The following is a 7,992-nucleotide window of genomic DNA, read 5'->3' on the forward strand; positions in this document are numbered from 1 at the left end:
GACTTGTTAGTTTTTTTTATTTTCAGGGAGGCTGCTGGCAACAGTCTCCCTGCTTCGTGGGACTTAGGGGAGAGAAGTATGACCAACTTCTAGTGAGTTCAATGGCTCTGCTTCAGGCTGACAGAACACCATTAGCTCCTGAGGGTGCTGATCGCTGGGCACGCCTTACAGAGCCAGAAGACAGGTGAGTAGCAGAAGAACAGAAGACTTCTTCTCCAGTGATGGCATTCTGAGGTACCGAGCAGCGAGCGGAACGCTGCGCGCCATGCTCCCACACAAACACAGGCACTGCAGGGTGCAGGGCACGGGGGGGGGGGGCACCCTGGGCAGCATAAATTCCTCACAAAAGGCTGGAAAAAGTGGACATTAGTGCCTGGGCACTGTCCTTACCCCGCTAGCGTAATTAATTCTTTCTGAGCGGGACAGATACGCGCCATTACAGTAGCGGGGCTTCTTCTTCACCTCACCAGAACATCTTTAGAGCATTACAAGTCTATCACTATAGAGTTTATTATTTCCCAGACTGTGTACTTTTGGCGCTGGATTGTGAGCTGAAAAATCCTCTGTGTCCCTCTGACAGATTTACTGACGGTCTGTCCCCCATAAGCCGATGTGTCTGTGGGTACTTGGTACATGTGTGTCAACATGTCGGTGGCTGAATGTTTTTCCCAAGAGGAAACTATATTAGGAATGCAGACATATGATGGTGGCCCTGTTGGCACCACCAATAACTGACTGGGTAAAAGTTTCAGTAATATCAGAGTAAGGTTGGATAAATCTGTGTCCCAGACACAGACGTAGAGAATAGATGTGATGTTCATGGCTATGTTTCTTTTCCCTCAGGCCCCGCGGGGTCGCAAAAATGTTATTTTGCCCAGTTACTACACACTGATACTGACACGGATACTGATTCCTATGTCGACCATAATGTTTCCTGATTAGATCCAATATTGGCAAGGAGCATTCAGTACATGATTGTGGATATTAAGGACATATTAAAATCACTGAAGACCCTGCTGTTCCTGACAAAGGGGTCTATATGTATGTATATATAGATATATAATGAAAGCTGATGTAACGTTCCTCCATCTCTGTTTGAGAAAGTCTGGGCCAGCTCGACAAGATGGTTTCAAATCCCCAAAAGGATTCTGGTTGTTTATTCATTTCCCGCCGCGGACAGAATAAAGTGGGAGTCACCCCCTGTTCTGCACGGGGCCCTGTCACAAATCCAGCGGATCGTATGCAGGAAGCTACATTATTTCTAGTTATGTAACCAAGGGTACATTACTTATACCTGCCATTACATGTGCATGGGTGAGTAGTAGTATTCAAGAATTGGTCGAATACCTTGTCATCCGATATAGATACCTTGGAGAGATGGGATACTCCTTACGTTGTATCATATCAAGGACACTGCAGCATACTTACGTGAGACTGCAAGGGATATAGGACTCTTGAGTTCACGGGCCAATTTCATGGCAGTCTCGGATAGGAGGGCATTGTGGATTCACCAAGAGAATGCTGATGCTGACTCCAAGAAGAAAGGGAGTCTCTTCCCTATGAAGGTGAAGCGTTGTTTGGTGACTGCCTAGTTAATTTGATCTCGGCAGCTCCAGCAGGTAAGTCAACCTTCTTGCCCTATGTTCCCTCCCAACGGATGAAGACGCATCATTATCTGATGCAGTCATTTCGGCCCAATAGATATGCAAGAAGTTAAGATTCCCCTTTCTTTGCAGGTAGAGGAAGGAGAAGAGGGAAGAGGTCTGCATCCTCTTCAAGATCGCAGGAGCAGAGATCATCCTCTGCTTCTGCCAAATCCACCGCATGACGCTGGGGCTCTCTTGCAGGAGCCCGCACCAGTGGGGGCACGTCTAAAACTCTTCAGTCAGTTCTGGATTCATTCGGACATGGACTCGTGTGTTTTACAAATAGTGTCCCAAGGGTACAAACTGGGGTTTCAAGACGTTCCCCCTCACCGATTGTTCAAATCGGCTTAAGTCAGCAGGGAGAAGGTTTTTATTCAAGCCTCTTCGTGGTCCCAAAGCCGGACAGCTCAGTCAGACCAATCTGAAATCTGAATTAAATTTCAAGATGGAATCTCTCAGTGCAGTGATCTCCAGTCCAGAGGAAGGAGATTTCATGGTTTTGGTAGACATAAAGGATGCCTACTTACATGTTCCCATTTAGCCTCTGCATCAAGCTACCTGAGGTTTGCAATTCAGTATTGTCATTACCAATTTCAGACATTGCCGTTTGGTCTGTCCACGGCTCCGAGGATTTTAACCAGGGTGATCGCAAGCAAGGAGTAACAATTATCCCTTACTTGGATGATCTTTTGATAAAGGCGAAATCCAGGGACCAGTTAGTGCAAAACATTGCACTCTCCCTGACAGTTCTTCAACAACATAGTTGGCTCCTAAACTTGCCAAAATCGCAGTTGGTCCCAATGACGCGGTTGTTGTTTTTGGGAGTGATACTGGACACAGAAGAGGTTTTCTTCCAGTGGAAAGGCTCTGGAGATCCAGAGTCTGGTCAAACAAATTCTGAAACCAGCAAGAGTGTTAATCCATCAATGCATTTGGTTGCTGGGTAAGATGGTTGCGGCCTACGAGCCCATTCAGTTTGGCTGGTTCCATGCCAGAGTGTTCCAGTTGGACCTGTTGGACAAGTGGTCCGGATCCCACCTACACACGCACCGGAGGATAATCCTGTCTTCCAAGACCAGAATCTCACTCCATTGGTGGCTGCACAGTTCTCACCTCCTAGAGGGGCGAAGGTTCGGGATCCAGGACTGGATCCTAGGGACCATGGATGCAACCCTCCGAGGCTGGGGAGCAGTCACACAGGGGGAAAACGTCCAAGGAAGATGGTCAAGTCGGGAAAGTTGTCTCCACATAAATGTTCTGGAGTTAAGGGCCATTTAATAACTGCAGACACAGTACGCACTGGGACGGGTGCCCAGCATCCTCTACGGACTAAGAGAAAAGGATTTACTGGTAGGTATTAAAATCCTATTTTCTCTAACGTCCTAGAGGATGCTGGGGACTCCGTAAGGACCATGGGGATAGACGGCTCCGCAGGAGACATGGGCACTTTAAGAAAGACTTTAGTTCTGGGTGTGCACTGGCTCCTCCCTCTATGCCCCTCCTCCATACCTCAGTTTGATACTGTGCCCAGTGGAGACTGGGTGCTTTTCAGGAGCTCTCCTGAGCTTTCTGACAGAAAGTATTTTGTTAGGTTTTTAATTTTCAGGGAGCACTGCTGGCAACAGACTCCCTGCATCGAGGGACTGAGGGGAGAGAAGCAGCCCTACTCTCCGAGTTGCAAGGTCCTGCTTCTTAAGCTACTGGACACCATTAGCTCCAAAGGGATTAGCTCCAAAGGGATTGGTACGCAGGATCTCACCCTCGCCGTCCGTCCCAGAGCCGCGCCGCCGCCCCCCTCGCAGAGCCGGAAGATAGAAGCCGGGTGAGTATGAGAAGAAAAGAAGACTTCAGAGGCGGCAGAGGACTTCATGATCTTCATTGAGGTAACGCACAGCACTGCAGCTGTGCGCCATTGCTCCCATACACCTCACATACTCCGGTCACTGTAAGGGTGCAGGGCGCAGGGGGGGCGCCCTGGGCTGCAATATAAACCTCTTTTTGGCAGAAATATAACATATATACAGCTGGGCACTGTATATATGTATGAGCCCCCGCCAATTGTACAGTTTAAGCGGGACAGAAGCCCGCCGCCGAGGGGGCGGGGCTTCTCCCTCAGCACTCACCAGCGCCATTTTTTCTCCACAGCACCGCTGAGAGGAAGCTCCCCGGACTCTCCCCTGCTTATACCACGGTAGACAAGAGGGTTGAAAAGAGAGGGGGGGGGGGCACATAATTTGGCGCAAATTACATACAGCAGCGCTACTGTGCAAACATTAAGTTACTGTGCTATTCCTGGGTTATATAGCGCTGGGGTATGTGCTGGCATACTCTCTCTCTGTCTCTCCAAAGGGCAGAGCCGGCCATAGGCATAGGCAAACTAGGCAATTGCCTAGGGCATTTGATATGCCTAGGGGCATCAGCAACTTCTGCTGATTAAAATGATATGCGGCATGCCTATATTCTGTGTGTAGCATTTCATATGCAGATACAGCCACAGTCTCACACAGTATATAGGCGTGCTGCATATCATTTTAATCAGCAGAAGCTGCGTGTGCATCCTAACAACATAGCAATGCAAATAAGATGCATTTTAATAAAAAAAAGGTGCCCCAACGTTAGCATTGAGGCAAGATTTATGAGGACACATCTGTATCCAAGCAGAGGCAGAGGTCACAGTGTTAGTGGCAGTGTGAGTGCTGTGTGCATGTGAGTGGGTTGATTGTGCAGTAGTGTTCGGAATATGAGTAAGGAGCATTATGTGTGTCATGTAAAAATGCATTAATAATGTGCAACATATGTGTAAGGGGCACTATGTGTGTCATTATGTGTATAAGGGCATTAATAATGTGCGGCATATGTGTAAGGGACATTGGTGGTCATTCCGAGTTGTTCGCTCTGTAATTTTCTTCGCATCGCAGCGATTTTCCGCTAATTGCGCATGCGCAAGGGTGGTCATTCCGAGTTGTTCGCTCGGTAATTTTCTTCGCATCGCAGCGATTTTCCGCTAATTGCGCATGCGCAATGTTCGCTCTGCGACTGCGCAAAGTAAATTTGCTATGCAGTTAGGTATTTTACTCACGGCATTACGAGGTTTTTTCTTTGTTCTGCTGATCGTAGTGTGAATGACAGGAAGTGGGTGTTTCTGGGCGGAAACTGGCCGTTTTATGGGTGTGTGTGAAAAAACGCTGCCGTTTCTGGGTAAAACGCGGGAATGTCTGAAGAAACGTGGGAGTGTCTGGGCGAACGCTGGGTGTGTTTGTGACGTCAAACCAGGAACGAAACTGACTGAACTGATCACAGTTGTCGAGTAAGTCTGGAGCTACTCAGAAACTGCTGAGAAGTGTCTATTCGCAATTCTGCTAATCTTTCGTTCGCAATTTTGATAAGCTAAGATTCACTCCCAGTAGGCGGCGGCTTAACGTGTGCAATGCTGCTAAAAGCAGCTTGCGAGCTAACAACTCGGAATGAGGGCCATTATGTGTAAAAGGGCATTAATAAAGGTTGTCATAATGTGTAAGACGCATTATGTTTATAAGGACATTAATGATGTGTCTCATATGTGTAAGGGGCATTACTGTGTGGAATTATGTGTATAAATGCATTACTAATGTGTGGCATTATGTGTATAAGGTGCTCTAATATGTAGCGTTGCGTATAGAAAGGGCATTTACTGTGTCGTCTAATGTGAATAAAGAGCAATAGGGTGTGGTGTAATGTAAATAAGGAGCAATTCAGTGTGATGTAATGTGAATAAGGAGCACTACTGTGAGAAGTAACGTTTATAAGGTAAAGTGATACTACTGTGGGATGTAATGTGAATTATGGACACTATCGCGTGATCAAATGTGAATAAAATTGCAGTACTGTGTGGCGGAATTTTAATTGGGGGTACTATTGTGTGGACATGCCCATTGCCAGCAAAAACACACCCCTTTTTGGACTGTGCGCCAAATGTGCGAACTGTTCCTGTTTAAAATATAGGGGGTACAAACACCAAAATAAGTACTGTTATGGGTGAGGGTTGATGGTGCTGGGAAAGAGGTGCAAGGTCAGAGGCGGAACCAGCGGTGGTGCTAGGGGGCACCAGGCAAAATCTTGCCTAGGGCATCATATTGGTTAGGGCCAGCTCTGCCAAAGGGCCTTGTGGGGGAAATGTCTTCAGTAAAAGCATTCCCTGTGTGTGTGGTGTGTCGGTACGCGTGTGTCGACATGTCTGAGGAAGAAGGCTATATTAGAGAGGAGCGGGAGCAAATGAATGTGGTGTCTCCGCCGACACCTGATTGGATGGATATGTGGAATGTTTTAAATGCTAGTGTAAACTCATTGCACAAAAGATTAGACAAGGCTGAAGCTTTGGGACAGTCAGGGTCTCAACCCATGCCTGATCCTATGTCGCAGGGACTGTCAGGGTCTCATAAGTGCCCACTATCCAGATTGTTGACACAGATACCGACACGGATTCTGACTCCAGTGTCGATTACGATGATGCCAAGTTACAGCCAAAATTGGCAAAATACATTTGATATATGATTATGGCAATAAAAGATGTTTTGCACATCACAGAGGAGCCCCCTATCCCTGACAAGAGGGTACATATGTACAAGGGAAAGAAGCCTGAGGTAACCTTTTCCCCTCACACGAGCTGAACGAGTTATGTGAAAAAGCTTGGGAATCTCCTGCAGATTTCCAAAAGGATTCTTATGGCGTATCCTTTCCCATCAACGGATAGGTTACGATGGGAATCCTCCCCTTGGGTGGACAAAGCATTAACACGCTTATCCAAGAAGTTAGCCCTCCCGTCCCAGGATACGGCTACCCTCAAAGAGTCTGCTGACCGCAAACAGGAGATTACCCTGAAGTCCATTTATACACATTCAGGTACCTTACTCAGACCGGCAATTGCGTCTGCCTGGGTGTGTATGTGTAGTGCTGTAGCGGCATGGACGGATACCCTAGATAAGGATACTATTTTATTGCCCCTGGGGCATATAAGAGATGCTGTCCTATATATGTGTGTATGCAAACTACAGGTGGTGCTGCATGGCTCACACCCTTTTACTTGTCTTGTAGAGCAACTCTGGAGCTGTTACTGGGTCCAGCTGCTGCAAGAAATCAGCTTGAATGCTTCAGGGGCTGGGGCATGGCCAACATGAGCCCCACACTGATGGGGGTGTATAAAGCGATCTAGGGGTCATCCAAGCGCAACCCCACAAAGGCCGCCATGCCCTGCGTGACCATTTTCTCTTTTCATATGCAGACGAGGGTTGCAGCCAACTATACCCATTGCTTGGATGACATCACCATATGCGAATCCATCTGCTGCAGGCCTTCCCCCCGGAATGCTTGCACTAGTTGTTGCATTTGGTTTGTTGTTTGGGGGGTGCTTCAGTATTAGGCAGCCTTCTGCCCTCACACATTCGTCTGAAAATGTGTTCTCCCTGCAGTTGTTGTCCCCAGATGAGAGTTCCCTTGTGCTGCCTCAGTTGAATCTCCTTTACTTGACGGAGGTGTGCCTGAGCAGCGGCCCTCCCCAGCCCTATCTCAAATCATACTTATTTTGCTTAGGTGATACCATGGTCATGAAGATTGTTTTCCGAGGGTGAGGTTCATTCATTGAATTCTGGGTATGCTGACCTCTGTGATTTCCCCAAATGTGGGAATCTCGACTGCATAATTTGTGGTAGGGGGGGGGGCTGCATTTGTGCTTTCCCCTGGTTGGCTCTGGTATAATTTAGATCTCATTGTCTCAGGTCTCTCTCCAGCCTAGTTTGCTGTCTGTTTCCACTTCTCTTTTCTTGAGCCCCTCCCTTCTATTCCCTTGCGCACTATCCTGACTTCTCCCGTCTGCTTACTTTGTGCCTTCCAACGCACAATGCGAACTACAGGTGGTGTTGCAGGGCCCACACCCTTTTATTTGCCTTACAGAGCAGCTCTGGAGCTGTTACAGTGCCCAGCTGCTGCAAGAAATCAGCTTGAATGCTTCAGGGGCTGAGGCATGGCCAACATGAGCCCCACACCAAAGGAGGGTGGGGGGTGTTCAATGCGAACTAGGGGTCATCCAAGCGCCCCTTTTCTCTTTTCATATGCAGATGAGGGTTCCAGCCAACTTTGGCCCACTGCTTGGATGACATCACCGTATGCAAATCCGTCTGCTGCAGCCCTTTCCCCAGGAATGCTTGTACTAGTTGTTGCATATGGTTTGATGTTTGAGGGTGCTTCAGTATTAGGCAGCCTTCCGCCCTCTCATTTTCATCTGAAAAGATGTGGTCTCCCTGCAGTTGTTGTCCCCAGACAAGAGTTCCCTTGTGCTTCCTCAGTTGAATCTCCTTAACTTGACGGGGGTGTG

General features: G+C 47.9%; 1 non-coding gene across 1 annotated transcript; it reads left to right on the plus strand.

The window, feature by feature from the left end:
* The first annotated feature begins 7,194 nt into the window (after positions 1-7,194).
* Positions 7,195-7,360, plus strand: LOC135043498 (U1 spliceosomal RNA). The gene has a single exon (XR_010236350.1). It is a non-coding gene; the product is annotated as a U1 spliceosomal RNA (small nuclear RNA).
* Positions 7,361-7,992: the final 632 nt, after the last annotated feature.

This window comes from Pseudophryne corroboree, unplaced genomic scaffold (assembly GCF_028390025.1).
Source record: "Pseudophryne corroboree isolate aPseCor3 unplaced genomic scaffold, aPseCor3.hap2 scaffold_866, whole genome shotgun sequence".
Lineage (NCBI taxonomy): Eukaryota > Metazoa > Chordata > Amphibia > Anura > Myobatrachidae > Pseudophryne > Pseudophryne corroboree.